We start from the raw sequence: 15438 nt of genomic DNA, 5'->3' as shown, positions 1-15438 counted from the left end.
CTGGCAGGTTTTTGTGCGCCATATCAGTTGCTATGTACAGGGGTGCCTCTAGTCATTTTGTCACTCTAGGCGAGAAAACCTGTGGCGCCCCCCCCCCCCCCCCCCCCCCAAGCCCCTCCAGCCCAGGAAAATAATCATAATGCAGCATCGTTTCACCAGAAAATAATCATAATGCGGCAGTGTTTCATCAGAAAATAATAGTAATTATCGTAATTCAGAATCATAATTCACCAGAAAATAATCGTAATGTGGCAGTGTTTCACCAGAAAATACACTTATTGCAGCATCAGTTCACCGGAAAATATTCGTAAGGTGGCAGCGTTTCACCAGAAAATACACTTATTGCAGCAGCAGTTCACCGGAAAATATTCGTAATGTGGCAGCGTTTCACCAGAAAATACACTTATTGCAGCAGCATTTCACCAGAAATTAATCATAGGGCAGCAGCGTTTCACCAGAAAATAATCGTAATGGGGCAGCGTTGTCAGAAAATAATCGTAATGTGGAGGCGTTTCACCAGAAAATACATGTAATCCGAGCAGAGGGAAAGAGTAGAGAGGGAGAGGCAGCATAAGATGTAAGAGGGGGGTAGAGGAACAGAGAGGGGGAGGGATAGACAGCATAAGATGGAAGAGGGTGTAGAGAAACAGAGGGGAGAGGGAGAGACAGCATAAGATGGAAGAGAGTGCAGAGGAACAGAGAGGGGTAGAGACATCATAAGATGGAAGAGGGGGCAGAGGAACAGAGAGGGGAGAGGGAGAGACAGCACAGCACTAAAGCACAGGTTTACAGCTTTACCAGCCTACAGCCTAACCAGCTTTCAAAGAAAACTCTAGTATCAAAAGAGCAGGGCACATTCTAGCAGTTATAACAGTACTGGGAGTCTGCACACAGGACAGGAAGTGTTCTTAGCAGCCTGCCTGCATACCTTTCTTCTGCCTGTGCATGCAGCTTATCATCTCTCGGAGTAGTGATGGGTCGTTCGCGAACGAGCCGGCTCTTTGCTGCGAACGACAAGAGCCGGTTCTCAGTTTTGAAAGAGCTGATGCCTCAGCCGCCCCACAGAGCTCTGCAATAAAGGGCGCTGAGGCATGTTGGGAGATGTAGTCCTCCTCTTGCAGCTTGTAGGAGTGTATGGGGCGGAGCAGAGCAGTAGAAGGAGGGATTGCCCCAGTCAGAGAAGCAGTCTGGAATTGTCATGGAGATGGGGGCGGGGCTTTTACTCCGATTCTGAGTGGTGTTTAGTGATATTTAATGAAGAGCCGATTCAGAGCCGTAAGAGCCGGCTCTTTAATGGGAGCCGATTCAGAAGAGCCGATTCTCTGAAAAGAGCCAGAATTCCCATCACTACTCTGGAGCAGAAACTTCCCTTCTCCCGGGCTGTGTTGCTGTCTTGTGCGGGGGCGGGGCTCCAACACAGACACATCACATTCTTCTCTCTGTGACTGCATCTGTCCCCTGGCTGTCTCCCTCCAGTGTCTGTGTGCAGCCAGTGACACAGGTGGGGGTCAGACTGTCGGAGGCATAAGCTGGCTGGCCGCTGGCTCCTGGTTTGACTGGCGTGGGGCGGAGTTAAAGGCTGGGCCACATGAGGTAAACACTTTACCTGTGTGGCTACTGAGAAGAAGGGGTACGGCTTTAAAGAAGGAGCCTGGCAGAGAAGAGCAGTATTGATTGCTCTATTGGCTGGGGAGAAGTGGAGGTGGAGACACTGCTGAGCACATGGTAGCGTGCCGAGCACCGGGGACTGAGTCGGGAGGTAATATAATATAAAAAAAAAAAAAAACATGGTCACAGTAGCAGCGGCGGGGGAATGCGCCTCACCACCTCATGGCGCCTCACCACCTCATGGCGCCCCAGGCAACCGCCTATACTTGCCTGGTGGGTGAGACGCCCCTGGCTATGTATATAGTGCTTGGGGGAGGGGGGCATGTAAAACATGCATCGGGGCCCATAACTCCTTATCTACGCCACTGGACGGGAGATAATGAATAGTGTGACCCCAACCTGTGCTGCATCAACTTTATATTGCAGTACAAGGAACAGAATAGCCAGACTGCATTCATACAGCAGCCATGGCAGCTGTACCAACTAATGTAAATAGCACCATCTTACCATTTCTAGTTAATATGTGGTACAGTAAAAGCCCCTTTATACGGAAGTCTCAGTTAACCAGCATGCCTGAGGGCGAAGCAAGAAATTTGGTTGCATGTGGCAAGAGGAATAATTGGGCGCAACCATAGGCGCCAATGCATTTTATCGGTATTTGGGCCCGGAGCGGAAATTTGGATGCTCAATTAATAATGGGTGCTGGTACAGCGCCCGCTATATATCAGGCACCAGGGCAGAGGCGAGAGAGGCTCCAGCCTCAGGGCGCAGTGTAGGAGGGGGCACACAACTCACTCAGCTATCATTCCCCTATTGTGTTTGTAACAGAGAGAAATAGGAAGAGGGGATACATGGCAAAGACTGCACACTAGATAACTAGAGATTATGGTGTTTGTGTGTGGGGGGGAAGGGGGGGGGCTGGGGCGCCTCTTAGTCTAATAGCAATCAGTGTGCGATGGCTGGGGTGGGAGGGATGGAGGGGCGCACTATGGTGTCTCAGCCTTGGGTGCTGGAGGACCTTGTCCTGGCTCTGTCAGGCACCAAAAAGCCAATATTTTAATAGCGGCGCCCTAGAATTTGCAGTTTTGTTTTTTTCCACCTTTAGGTTTAGGCATTAAGTAGGTAGTGTGTACAGAGTTTAGGCATTAGATTGGGGGGTGGAGGATTAAAGAATTAGGTAGGTAGTGTGTGTGTGTGTGGGGGGGGTTAAGCATTAAGTAGGAAGTGTGTGCGGGGGGTTAGGTTTAGGCATTAGGTATGTTGTGCGTGCGGGGGAAAGGGGGTTAGGTTTAGGCATTAGGTATGTTGTGCGTGCGGGGGAAAAGGGGTTAGGTTTAAGCATTAGGTATGTAGTGCGTGCGGGGGAAAGGGGATTAGGTTTAGGCAGGTGGGGGGTTAAGGTTAGGGATCGAGTGGGAGGGTTCTGTGTGAGAGTAGGGTTAATTTTAGCCATAGTAAAATATTGGTATTTAATACTGATATTTTACACTTTCATTTATTGGTATTAAATAGTGATATTTCACTATCTGCATTACTGGGCGCCTAAATTTCCAGCGGACGGAACTTTTGGCTATTAGAGTGGTGCACAACAGAAGCGACTTACTGAACCATCTTCTACACCTCCTGCAGCTCCCAGCGGCTTTCCTGCATCCATGTACAGATCCCGGCGTGTCATGTGACCCGGGTCACATGCATGCTTGGAGAGTCGTACATGAAGGACGCAGGAAAGCAGCAGGAAGTGCAGAAGACAACTCTTGGAAGTTTGGTAAGTTGCTTCTACTCTGCATGGGGAAGGTTAGTGTTATTTTAGCACTGGTTGCTTCTCAAGCAACAGACAAGCACACATATCCAGCATCAGGCAATCCCTGTCTGTGCTGGACATAAGGGGCTTGATTCACAAAGCGGTGCTAACTGTTAGCACGCCTGTGAAAACCCCCTTAGCACGTCTAAACAAGCTTTTCGCGCATAAAACTTTACGCGCGCAAAACTTTATGCGCGTAAAACTTTACGCGCGTACTGCACAGAGCGCAGGGCACTCCGCGCAAAGTGCCCATTAAAGCCTATGGGACTTTGCGCGTGTAAAACTTTGCGCGCGTAAAACTTTGCGCGCGCAAAGTTAGCGCGCGATCTGATTGAGAAATCCGGTGCTAACCTACTTAGCACCCTGGTTAGCGCGTCTAAAGACTTTAGCACCGCTTTGTGAATCAAGCCCATGGCGTCTTACTGTACTACTTAAAGAGAAAATGAAGCAAATTTTATTTTCATATTTTAAGTTATAATTCATATTGCCATGTGCTCACATTATGTTCCACGCTATCCCCACAACTAAACGAGCCCCCCCTTCCCCCAAATTACATTTATTATCTCCAACCCACTCAGCAGGAAGAGGCACAGCTGTTGCCCAAAGCTCTGCCACTTGAATGTCACTCACTGCCTATCTCCGCCTCCTTCTCCTCACTAAGCTGCCCATATCATGCACAACCACGAGCACTAGTGCGCATGCGTGTGCGCACTAATGCATGCACAACCATCCTCACTAGCTCCGTGCACCTATATGACGTGTTGCGGTTGGAAGCGTCTGGAAACTAGGGTTTCCAGGTTAGTGCTGGTGCAGTGGTCATCCCTCATTCAACACCCCCTAACTCAGCAAAGCTGCATCGCACCCTCACAGAGCATAGTGCAAATGAAAGATTCTCAGCTTTGCAACAATATATAGGTTTCCAAAGGGAAGTAAATATTTTTTAGACAAAGGGCAGTCAAATTCAGCAGACAATATACTACGTAAGTACCCCTATTTCTTACAAATTAGTGACAAACAAGACCAAATTGCAGTAAGCAGGGAAGGCTGTCAGCTGAGCGGCTGCCACCCACATGGTGGCGACTACGGCCCAGGCACCTCTTCACCTTGGCTCGGGTAGGGACATCAGCCAGTTTCAGGATCCCCTGCTATTGTGCTGATTCAGCCGTTAGCCAACAGGAACTCCTTGCCATCCAGGATCCCCTGCTACTGTGCTGATTCAGCCATAAGCCAAAAGGAGCTCCTTGCCATCCGGGATCCCCTGCAATTGTGCTGATTGAATCTGACATCACTGTTGTGTCCCCAAGGGAGCCAGCCCACCATCTTTGTCCCATGGAAAGGTCAGGCCCTCCATTGCTAAACTTGCCGCCAGTCTCCTCAACAGCCAAAGTGGCAAAGCCAGCCATCCGGACACTAACCAGCCAGGTTACAACAAAATCCAAAGGGGTCTCACTTTCGCTGCTCTTTTTCTCCTTCTCTCTCTCTCTTTATCTTTTCCTTTCCTCTCCTCTCTCTCTCTTCCCCAAAATAGACTGTGGGGCATCTTATTCAATATATCGCTGCAAAAGCATTTTTAGTGCCATAGACAGCAGTGTATTACCCCTCCCCCCCCCCTCCCTGGTCCTTCTCCTGGGTCCATCTTTTATGTATCCTCCTATCTATGCCTTTATTCTATGTATATGCACTGTACCTACTGTATGCACTGTACCTACTGTATGCACTGCACCTACTGTATGTATCTGTATGCACTAGGGCTGCACGATTTTAGGGAAAAATCGAAATTGCGATTTTTCTCTCAGAAATTGCAATTTCGATTTTTCCCCGATTTTTCTCAAAACATGCTTTTGCACTTTAGGGCAGCAGGGGGGGGGGGGGGGGGTGTATGGGCGACCTGGTGCAGCAGCAGCTTTCATAGTGCCCGCACTGCCCAGTCCGCTATCTGTAGTACCTTATGTCTGCCTGGCCTCGCTGTGCGTGGATTGGCCGCTCATTAACACTCATACATATTCACTGCTTCTGGCCAATCCGCGCACAGCAGGGCCAGGCAGACATAAAGTACTACAGATAGCGGACTGGGCAGTGCGGGCACTATGAAAGCTGCTGCTGAACCAGATCATCAACATGAACTGGCCAGAAGCAGTGAATATGTATGAGTGTTAATGAGCAGGGGGGGGCGGATCCACTCGAACAGCGGCTGGGCACATGCAACTTTACCAATCACTGGATAGCGATGGAATGACGGCAGCGGTAGGCGGAGCTGTACAGAGCATACAGCTCCGCCTACCGCTGCCGTCATTCCATTGCTATCCAGTGACTGGTAAAGCTGTAAGTGCCCGGCCGCTCGCTCGAGTGGATCCCCCCCCCCCCCCGCTCATTAACACTCATACATATTCACTGCTTCTGGCCAATCCGCGCACAGCGGGGCCAGACAACTGAAAAACCGAAGGTACTGACGATCAGGAGATCGTCTTGCCACGAACCGCGGTTTCGGTTTTAAACCGATAAACCGTGCAGCCCTAGTATGCACTGTGTGTACTTACTGGATATCTACTGTGTCCACTTTATTCTAAATGCACCTTTTTTCTACTGTACCATCACCGACCATGCTTGTGCCAAAATCAGTTCCGTTTACAACTCTCGTGCAAAATAAAGATAATTCTGATTCTGATAAAGTTTCCCCCTGGGTCCCCTCAACTAGACTAACTCCTCAAACTCAGGTTTTGGACAAATATCTAGCTTGTCTACTGGAAGTGTGGCCAGAAGATGAAGAGGGATTCTGCACTAAGAAAAGTTCTACAAAGATCCAGTAAGCCTCTGGACCATCAAACTGCAGGACCATCTAGAAGCCCACTACACACTTCAGCATTGTTTTAAAAAAAGGTTTTGGTTTGTGCATGTGCTCATATTCTTAGCTCGCCTTCATACATTGAACATACTGTAGTTATTTCAGTTTATTGCAGTTCTTTCTGCCTTGGACATTTCCACATCTGTCAAAGTTTACATAGAGAATTAAATGTCCAATAAATATATTATTGATGTCACAACGGGATAGTCATTGTATTTATTAGATATATTAAGACATTATTTTCTGAGGCATCCTATTATTCATGACAGCAGTATACTGGAAACATGTAAAATGTAATGATCACATAGTGCACTAGTGCACTGGTTTTCTAAACCCACATATAACCATCATTTTGCTGTTTGTTTCATCTTCTCCCCACTAGTAAAAATGAGAAGTGTTACCCACAATGATAGCAGCATTTGCATGCCACTGGTAAGCATATGGTGCATCCAGAGAATCAGGCCTGGATTTATATCACAGGGGCCTATAGGCACAGATGTCCTGGCACCCTAGACTTTGCCCTCCATAAACCTACAAACACCCACTGAACCGCACCACAAGTCTGCTAGCTGGCCCCGCTGTCACTTCTCCCTTAGTTTTCCTTGCCTGTCATACGTAGCTACAGGTGCCCCTTAGCATAAGGTAGCCAGAGCTATCCTCAGTATAAAGTAGCTAGAGGTGCCTCCAATTATTAGGGTGGCCCGACTAAAGGGAGATCTGGTCAGTGGAATGCAGAGACCCGGGTGGGTAACCTCTCATTTACACTCCACTCGGGACTCTGCATAGGTAGGGCAGGAGGGAGGCACTTGGGGAGGAGAGGGAGCTGCCTGTTCATCATCAGGCGCCTGTAGACACGTGCCTGCAGTGCCTTATAGTAAATCCGGCCCTGCAGAGAGTATTCATACTCCTTCAACTTTAATACACTGCATTTTTCTGCTAAAACTTGTTTCAATTCAAATTTTTCCTCCTCCAGCACCAACCAATACCCTATCATGCCACAGTTGAACAGCATTTTAGGAACAAAAAAGTGAAATATCACACATCACTGATATGTTTCTACAAAATGATTGGTGTTCACCAAAGGCAGGATGAAGTAATTGGACATAATTAGGAAAAAAATACACATCTGCATACTGTATATAAAGGCAGGCACTCTAGTTGTCAAAACAAGAAATAAGATCTGCATACAAAGCCTACAATTATGCAGCAATGCAGCATTGTAAAAAAGCTCAATAGTTTATGTTATTTTAAAAAGGAAGATGTCTGGAGCAAACCAATTTCTTCCCAGAGCTTGCTGTCCAATCAAACTTAGTAACTGACGGATGAGATTCTTGGAAGGGAGGCAACTATGACCCTGATGGCCACTGTAATTGAGCTTTAGGGAAACACTAATTACAGTATCTTGGTTTCACATTAGAAATGCTTCTTATACCTACTTTAAATAGTGCTGTATACTGGTATGTGATGTCACCCCCACAGTAATGTTTAGCCTAAGCTATGATGTCATCATGCATCCTCCTCCCCCAGAGCACTATGAGAGCTAAAGTGATGTTCCTGCTCCCTTCACAGAGGAAATATAAAAAACATTCCACAGTGATTCACTTTGCCAGCAGTAAAGAAGCTAGCATCTCTAATAAATGGAAGAATATAAAGTGGAGTGATGAAAAACATTGACTGAATTAGTTATAGATACATTTTGTAAAAACAAGCTATTTTATTCATTAGGATATACAGTATACAGTATAGATCCTCTTGGTGTGTGTAAAAGGGCACCTAAAGAACTTTTAAAATAACAGGATTACCTAGTCTGATAAAGTTGGCATTTCCTTATACAGTTTTTAAAATCAAATGTTAGATTCAATTAAAACATAGAATGTAACAAAAATCTATAAGGTAATGAGTTGTTCTGGTTCGATATTCAACCGTTTTATCAGTTGACCAGTGACGCAGAAAGGTCATTCCTTATCTTATTATATTGCAGTGGGTGAGCTCATCTAATATTAAGTGATGTTAGTAGGTGAACTAGGCAAACGATCAAAATCAGAGAATTTTTTTTAAGTTTGCTTGGTTTTCAGTACTTTGTAGTTTGTAACTACCTTAAAGAGGAACTGTCGCGAAAATCTTAAAATGTAAAACACATACAAATAAGAAGTACTTTTCTTTCAAAATAAAATTAGCTATAAATTACTTTTCATTGTTGCTGTCACTCACAGTAGGTAGTAGAAATCGACAGGTTTTGGGCTGGACCATCTCTCTATAGGGGATTCTCAGCATGGCCTTTATTCTTTATAAAGACATTCCCTGAAAAAGATTTGTACAAAGATGCTGCCCAGCCTTCCTGCTCGCTGCACACTATTTTGGCAGTTGGACAGAGCAACTGCCATTCACTAAGTCCCTTTAAAAATAAAGAAAACCTTGAGAATCCCCCTATGATAAGATAGGCTAGTCCAAAATCTGTCGGTAATGACAGAGTTCTACTTCTTATTGTAAGTGACAGGAACATAGGAGAGAAGTAATTTATGGCTCATTTTACTCTGGGAGAAATGTATTTCTTATTTGTATGTGTTTTAAATTTTAAGGTTTTGCGACAGTTCCTCTTCAAAGAGGAACGCCAGTGACGTATAGTAGAATGTAATAAATAATTCAGAATACCCACTTCTACATTAATGATCCTGATTTCAGCATAAGAAACACTTCCTACATCTATATAGTGCTGTAAATTGGTATGTAGCCCCGCCCTCCTAGTGATGTTTGGCCTAGGCTGTTTATAATGCAGAACTCTCCTCCAAAAGCATTCTGGGAGTCCAGTTGTTATTCCTGCTGGCTTCAGAACATTGCCTACGATACAGTAAAGATTTCACATCGGGGAAACACTGACAATGACTAAGTCATTTATAAATATATATTGTAAAAAATAAGACATTTTATTTCCTACGATATAGTCCTCCTTCAACGTCATGTCTGTAGGAAAACAAGCACTACCGAGGAGATGAACAATAACATTCTAAAAGTGAAACACAGTAAAGAATCATCATGCTTTGGGGATGCATTTCATTAGCAGGGACGGGGACACTAGTCAGGGTCAAGGCAAACCCATAATTAGAACTTGCGTCAGACCCCTCTAGACTTCAGACTGGGACAAAGAGTTTGCCTTCCAATGAGATGATTACATTCAGGACACAGCAGAGAACACAGCCTGGACAGCATCACCTGGACAACATCGTGAATGTCCCTGAGTGGCCCTGCCAGAGCCCAGACGTGAAGACTAGTGAACCCTTCTGGAGATCTGTAAATAGCTGCCTACTAATGTTTTACTTCCAATATGATATAGCTTGAGAGGATCTACAGAGAACAATGGCAGAATATCCCCAAATAGTGGTGTGTGAAGATTGTCACATCATACCCAAAAAGACTGCAGGCTGTTCTCACTGCCAAGTGCACTTCAGCGATGTAGGGACTAAAGGAACTGAATAGCTACAATATGGGGAGCACCATCCCCTAGTAAATCAATATACCACCCCAAGATATGAGTGGGGGTGTATTAAATACAGCTGTAGTGTGCAGAACGGTCAAAAAATCAAAATCGTAAACCAGAACCTCAAGCAATGACCTCAAAATAACCGCACCAGAACAGTATAATCAAATTATAATAATATAACATCCTTTATTAGAAATTACAAACATTAAAAAATCTTTAAAACATGATGGGGAAGCAAATAAGCCCACAGTATCGGAGAACTGGCGGAATAATAAAGTGCTAGTGACAATAATGCAACCTTTCAATCATCAATACTATAACACTGACCGTGCATGACCTTACAGTGTTCCACATAGTGGCATGTTGACAAAGAAACATATATAATGTGTACAATGAAATTCCAAATGCAATATAGGAAACAGATGGACAAGTGGAAAAAGAGTGAACAACATGAAGGAAGGGGGTAGAGGATTACCCCTGAAGTGAAAAAACCAAATAGATTGCAGTGGCTGGAGACAACCGATAGTGTGCAAATAGGTATAATGCATAAGGAATAGGAAGAGTAGATCAAGATGGTGGAAAGTAAGAGCAAGTCCAAGAATCCCAGAGTGATGAATAGGTTCCTACCAGTGTAGTTCCTCCACGGGTCCCCACCGCCGCTATCGCGATTCGCCACCTATAGTGTGGCTTTTTCGAAGCTTCGAAAAAGCCACACTATAGGTGGCGAATCGCGATAGCGGCGGTGGGGACCCGTGGAGGAACTACACTGGTAGGAACCTATTCATCACTCTGGGATTCTTGGACTTGCTCTTACTTTCCACCATCTTGATCTACTCTTCCTATTCCTTATGCATTATACCTATTTGCACACTATCGGTTGTCTCCAGCCACTGCAATCTATTTGGTTTTTTCACTTCAGGGGTAATCCTCTACCCCCTTCCTTCATGTTGTTCACTCTTTTTCCACTTGTCCATCTGTTTCCTATATTGCATTTGGAATTTCATTGTACACATTATATATGTTTCTTTGTCAACATGCCACTATGTGGAACACTGTAAGGTCATGCACGGTCAGTGTTATAGTATTGATGATTGAAAGGTTGCATTATTGTCACTAGCACTTTATTATTCCGCCAGTTCTCCGATACTGTGGGCTTATTTGCTTCCCCATCATGTTTTAAAGATTTTTTAATGTTTGTAATTTCTAATAAAGGATGTTATATTATTATAATTTGATTATACTGTTCTGGTGCGGTTATTTTGAGGTCATTGCTTGAGGTTCTGGTTTACGTAGGGACTAAAGGGTCTGAATACTTAGGCAACATGATATTTCTATTTCCTTGCATTCCATGTACAGTGTGAAAATTCTGTTCACATTGTCATGCTAAGGTATTGTGAAAGAATGATGAGGGAGAAAATGAATTTAAACAGATTTAGCATGTGGATGCAGCATATCAAAAAGTAAAAGGATCTGAACACTTTCTGACTGCCCTGTGAACACAGACAGCAGAACTGTGCTCTTTCACACTGTGTATGTATGTGATCAATAACTCATGGGGATTTACATGCCAACACTTTACAGTACATACGGTAATGATGGCCAGTAACACAAATTAATGACCTGGACAAAGCATTCATTGGTCTAATTACACTAAGCTACTGATCGCACATTGAATGTTATTGGTTACTGCTCACCACCAATAAGGGGCATAAGCATAAAATGTTATAAGGCTATAAAATATAGTTATTCATGACTAGCCACACTGTTTTATTAGTGACAACTGTTTGACCAGTGGAATTCTTTTTTTTTTTTTTTTTTTTTTTTTGCTAAGCGCTGTTAAAAGACAACTGAAGTGAGAAGAATATGAAGGCTGCCATATTTATTTCCTTTAAACAATACCAGTTGCCTTGCAACCCTGTTGATCTATTTGGCTGCAGTAGTGTCTGAATCACACCAGAAACAAGCATGCTGCTAATCTTGTCAGATTTGACAATAATGTTAGAAACATCTGATCTGCTGCATGCTTGTTCAGGGTCTATGGCTAAATGTATTAGAGGCAGAGGATCAGCAGGACTGCCAGGCAACTGGTATCTTGCTTTAGTTGTCCTTTAAATAAACATGTACTGCCCTGTATAAGCTACCAGGCAGCTTCCAGAAAAATGTGATCTCTGGGAGAAGTTTCTGTTATGATTAGTAATATCATAACTTGCTTGCTTAGGGATGGCTCGTCATCCTTCCCTTGTCACTGTTCACTATGAACAGCTGTGGAAAACATATGACATATATCTGCCAAGTTTTTGAGAAGGGCACTAGCTGTATCTCCAGGTATTTGTAGACAAGAAATATAAATACTATGCCTGCACAGCCAGGTGTAAGCTGTTACACTTACGCCACATGACTAGGGATGTGCATAATATTAAATAAGTGACTATGCGGAGAGTCCTGAGGCACAGACACTTGCAGTGACCTTGCTGGGTGGGAGGGGCAGCCGTCAGAGTGTTGCTGAGGAAATCTCACCTGCAGAGCCCCTAGATGCATAGGAAAATGACAGATGAGTCATCCTGAAATATCAGTTTTAGGTGGATGGCCTTTAAAGAAGGCCCCAGGTGTGAAGAGACTGCAGTTCATCCACACACGCTGTACAGTGTATTCACCCTTCTGATGTATTAAACAGTACGGGTTTTTTTTTTAATGCACAAGACGGATGAACATAAGAGTCACAATGTGAGGGCTTTGTGACTTCATTTTATAGATGAAAGGTAAGAGGTTAAAAGTTAGAATGGCTTCAGGTAGGGATAGCCAGGCTTCAACTGCTGTGTAATATGGAAGCTGTCCAGAGTATGAGATCATTAAATACATAAACAGAAAGCAACATAACCAACATGCTTAGGTGAACAGACGCCATTTACCTGCATTTGGAAATAATGTAACAGTGTTAAGGTTCGATTTAAACAAATGGAGAGATTTTCTGATTTTTGGCAGAATTGATCAAATCTGCAGGAAATCTGCTGCTGCACTGAAAACGAATCAATAGCTTCCAATGGACTTTTAGGGAAGCAGACAGATTTGGCCCCGCTGGACTTTGGACTTGGTGTCACGCATAAAGTTTTTGGAATCAGCATGTTCAGTGCTGCTAAACAAAACATAGTATCAGCAATTTCAGCACTTTTGGGCGCATTAAAAGGAACCTTAACTGAGAGGGATTTGGGTGTTTCCTTTTAAACAATACCGGTTGCCTGGCAGTCCTGCTGATCTCCTTGGTTGTAGTAGTGGCTGAATCACACACCTGAAACATGCATGCAGCTATTGCAGTCTGACTTCAGTCAGAGCACCTGATCTGCATGCTTGTTGAGAGTCTGTGGTTAAAAGTATTAGAGACACAGGATCAACAGGAGAGTCAGGAAACAACCTTAAAGGGAACTAAGCACCCTTTCTTTCATTGGAATTTCTCCTGGCATAAAAGCTGCCATGTTCCCCCTTCCCCAAGTTATTGGCATCTCGGGCCATGCCCATATATGCCATGTATGATGATCATTTAAGACACACTGAAACACAGCGGCTGCCCATAGTGAGCCCCGATACACGTAAGTGGGGCTAGCTGCAATAAGTCGTGGACAGTAAGAGTGCTCTGATATGTAAACAAAAGACAGTTTAAGCTATACACTTGGATTTTCTACAGTATGGAAAACACATTATTAAGAGCTCAGTTTTTACAACGTATTCTTTACATTTATTATGCAATCAATTCCTCACTAAGTGTCCTGCCTTCCTTAATGCCTTGGAGACCCATCACTTCAGTTATGGTCACAAAGGTGGCACCACTTATCCCACTAATATTCTAAAGATAAGAACATAAGCTGGATGAAGGTCTTTATGGACAAATGATTGCCGAATAATGGCAACTGCAAACAATGTGACACACAACATTTTGAACAAACTGCAAGAAGATTATTTGCAACGCTGTAGAGTGTGACAGACTGTGAATGTTTAAAGTTCATGTGGACATGCATACTTTCATCAATGGTCCTTTATCACCTAACAATATTTATTTGACAATTACCACAATTTGCAGTTCTGGTTCCACTTTTGCAAATTTGGATATGCGTAAAACAGAATTTGCACATTTGTCAAAAATTAAAGGGACTCCGAGCAGTGCAGAAACTATGGGAAGATGCATATCATTTTAAAGCTCTCTTTCTCCTCTTCCCAATGATATATAAACCGCCGCCCTACGCCTTTTAGTTTTCGCTATTTTCGCGATTGAAATTGCCGTGGCCGCGAATTCAATCGCGAAAATAGATAAAACTAAAAGGCGTAGGGTGACGATTTAGGTGTCGCCAGAAAGAGGAGAAAGAGATCTTTAAAATGATATCCATCTTTCCATAGTTACTTGTATTACACAGGACGACACTTTCCCCAGTGTCAGCAGCTCCATTCAGCAGAATGGAGCTGCTGACTTTAGGAACAAGTCGCCCTGTGTAATACAAGTAACTATGGAAAGATGGATATCATTTTAAAGATCTCTTTCTCCTCTTTCTGGCGACACCTAAATCGTCACCCTACGCCTTTTAGTTGTATCTATTTTCGCGATTGAAATCGCGGCCGTGGCAATTTCAATCGCGAAAATAGCGAAAACTAAAAGGCGTAGGGCGGCGGTTTATATATCATTGGAAAGAGGAGAAAGAGAGCTGCTCGGAGTCCCTTTAAGCTCTCCGCTAATGGCAAATACAGATTATCAGTCTCTTGTACACCATTTCTCTTACAAGAGAAACCCTGGAGAAGCATATGATCCGTTTGTTCTTACTGGATGATCGGGATCACACAATCATGTTGATGCCGCTTCCCATTTAAGCTCACAGAGGGAGCAGAAGTGACATGCTTGAAACCTGCAAATCAAACAGATCACATGCTTCTAAAAAAATTCCTTTGGCAGAAATTTTGTAGGAAAGCCTGAGCAATGCATCGAGTTTGTATGTTCTCCCCATATTTTGTTCAGTTTCTTCCCAGGACTCTGGTTAGCAACCACATTCCAAAAACATACTGATCAGTTCATTGGTTCTCCCCATCAATAAAACTGGCCTTAAAGAGAACCCGAGGTGGGAATTACTTTTACTATTGGGGCACAGAGGCTGGTTGTGCGCACTAAGACCAGCCTCTGTTGCCCCATCGTGTGCCTCCATGTCCCCCCTGCTCGCCGCTATACCCCCCGCATTGCTGGCTGTGTCGCCAGCTCAATGTTTACCTTGCGCTGTCAGTCAGCGCCGCTCCCCCGCCTCCTCCGCATCGGCGCCACCCGCCGCGTCACTTCCCTCCTATCAGCGGGAGGGAAGGGACACGGGCGGGTGCGCCGATGCGGAGGAGGCAGGGGAGCAGCGCTGACTGACAGCGCAAGGTAAACATTGAGCTGGCGACACGCGTGTCGCCAGCAATGCGGGGGGTATAGCGGCGAGCAGGGGGGACATGGAGGCACACGATGGGGCAACAGAGGCTGGTCTTAGTGCGCACAACCAGCCTCTGTGCCCCAATAGTAAAAGTAATTCCCACCTCGGGTTCTCTTTAAAGAGAATCTGTATTGGTAAAATCGCACAAAAGTAAACATACCAGTGCGTTAGGGGACATCTCCTATTACCCTCTGTCACAATTTTGCCGCTCCTCGCCGCATTAAAAGTGGTTAAAAACAGTTTTAAAAAGATTGTTTATAAACAAACA

At 44.4% G+C, this 15438-nt stretch overlaps 1 protein-coding gene across 17 annotated transcripts in view; it reads right to left on the bottom strand.

Annotated features, from left to right (window-relative positions):
* Positions 1-15438, bottom strand: part of TJP1 (tight junction protein 1) — a 622292-nt gene that overhangs the window by 175947 nt on the left and 430907 nt on the right. The gene's annotated exons all lie outside the window — the stretch shown is intronic.

The sequence above is a fragment of the Hyperolius riggenbachi genome, chromosome 3 (genome assembly GCF_040937935.1).
Source record: "Hyperolius riggenbachi isolate aHypRig1 chromosome 3, aHypRig1.pri, whole genome shotgun sequence".
In the NCBI taxonomy this organism is placed as follows: domain Eukaryota; kingdom Metazoa; phylum Chordata; class Amphibia; order Anura; family Hyperoliidae; genus Hyperolius; species Hyperolius riggenbachi.
The sequence above is the reverse complement of the archived record's forward strand: the minus strand, read 5'-3'. Positions and strand labels throughout refer to the sequence as shown.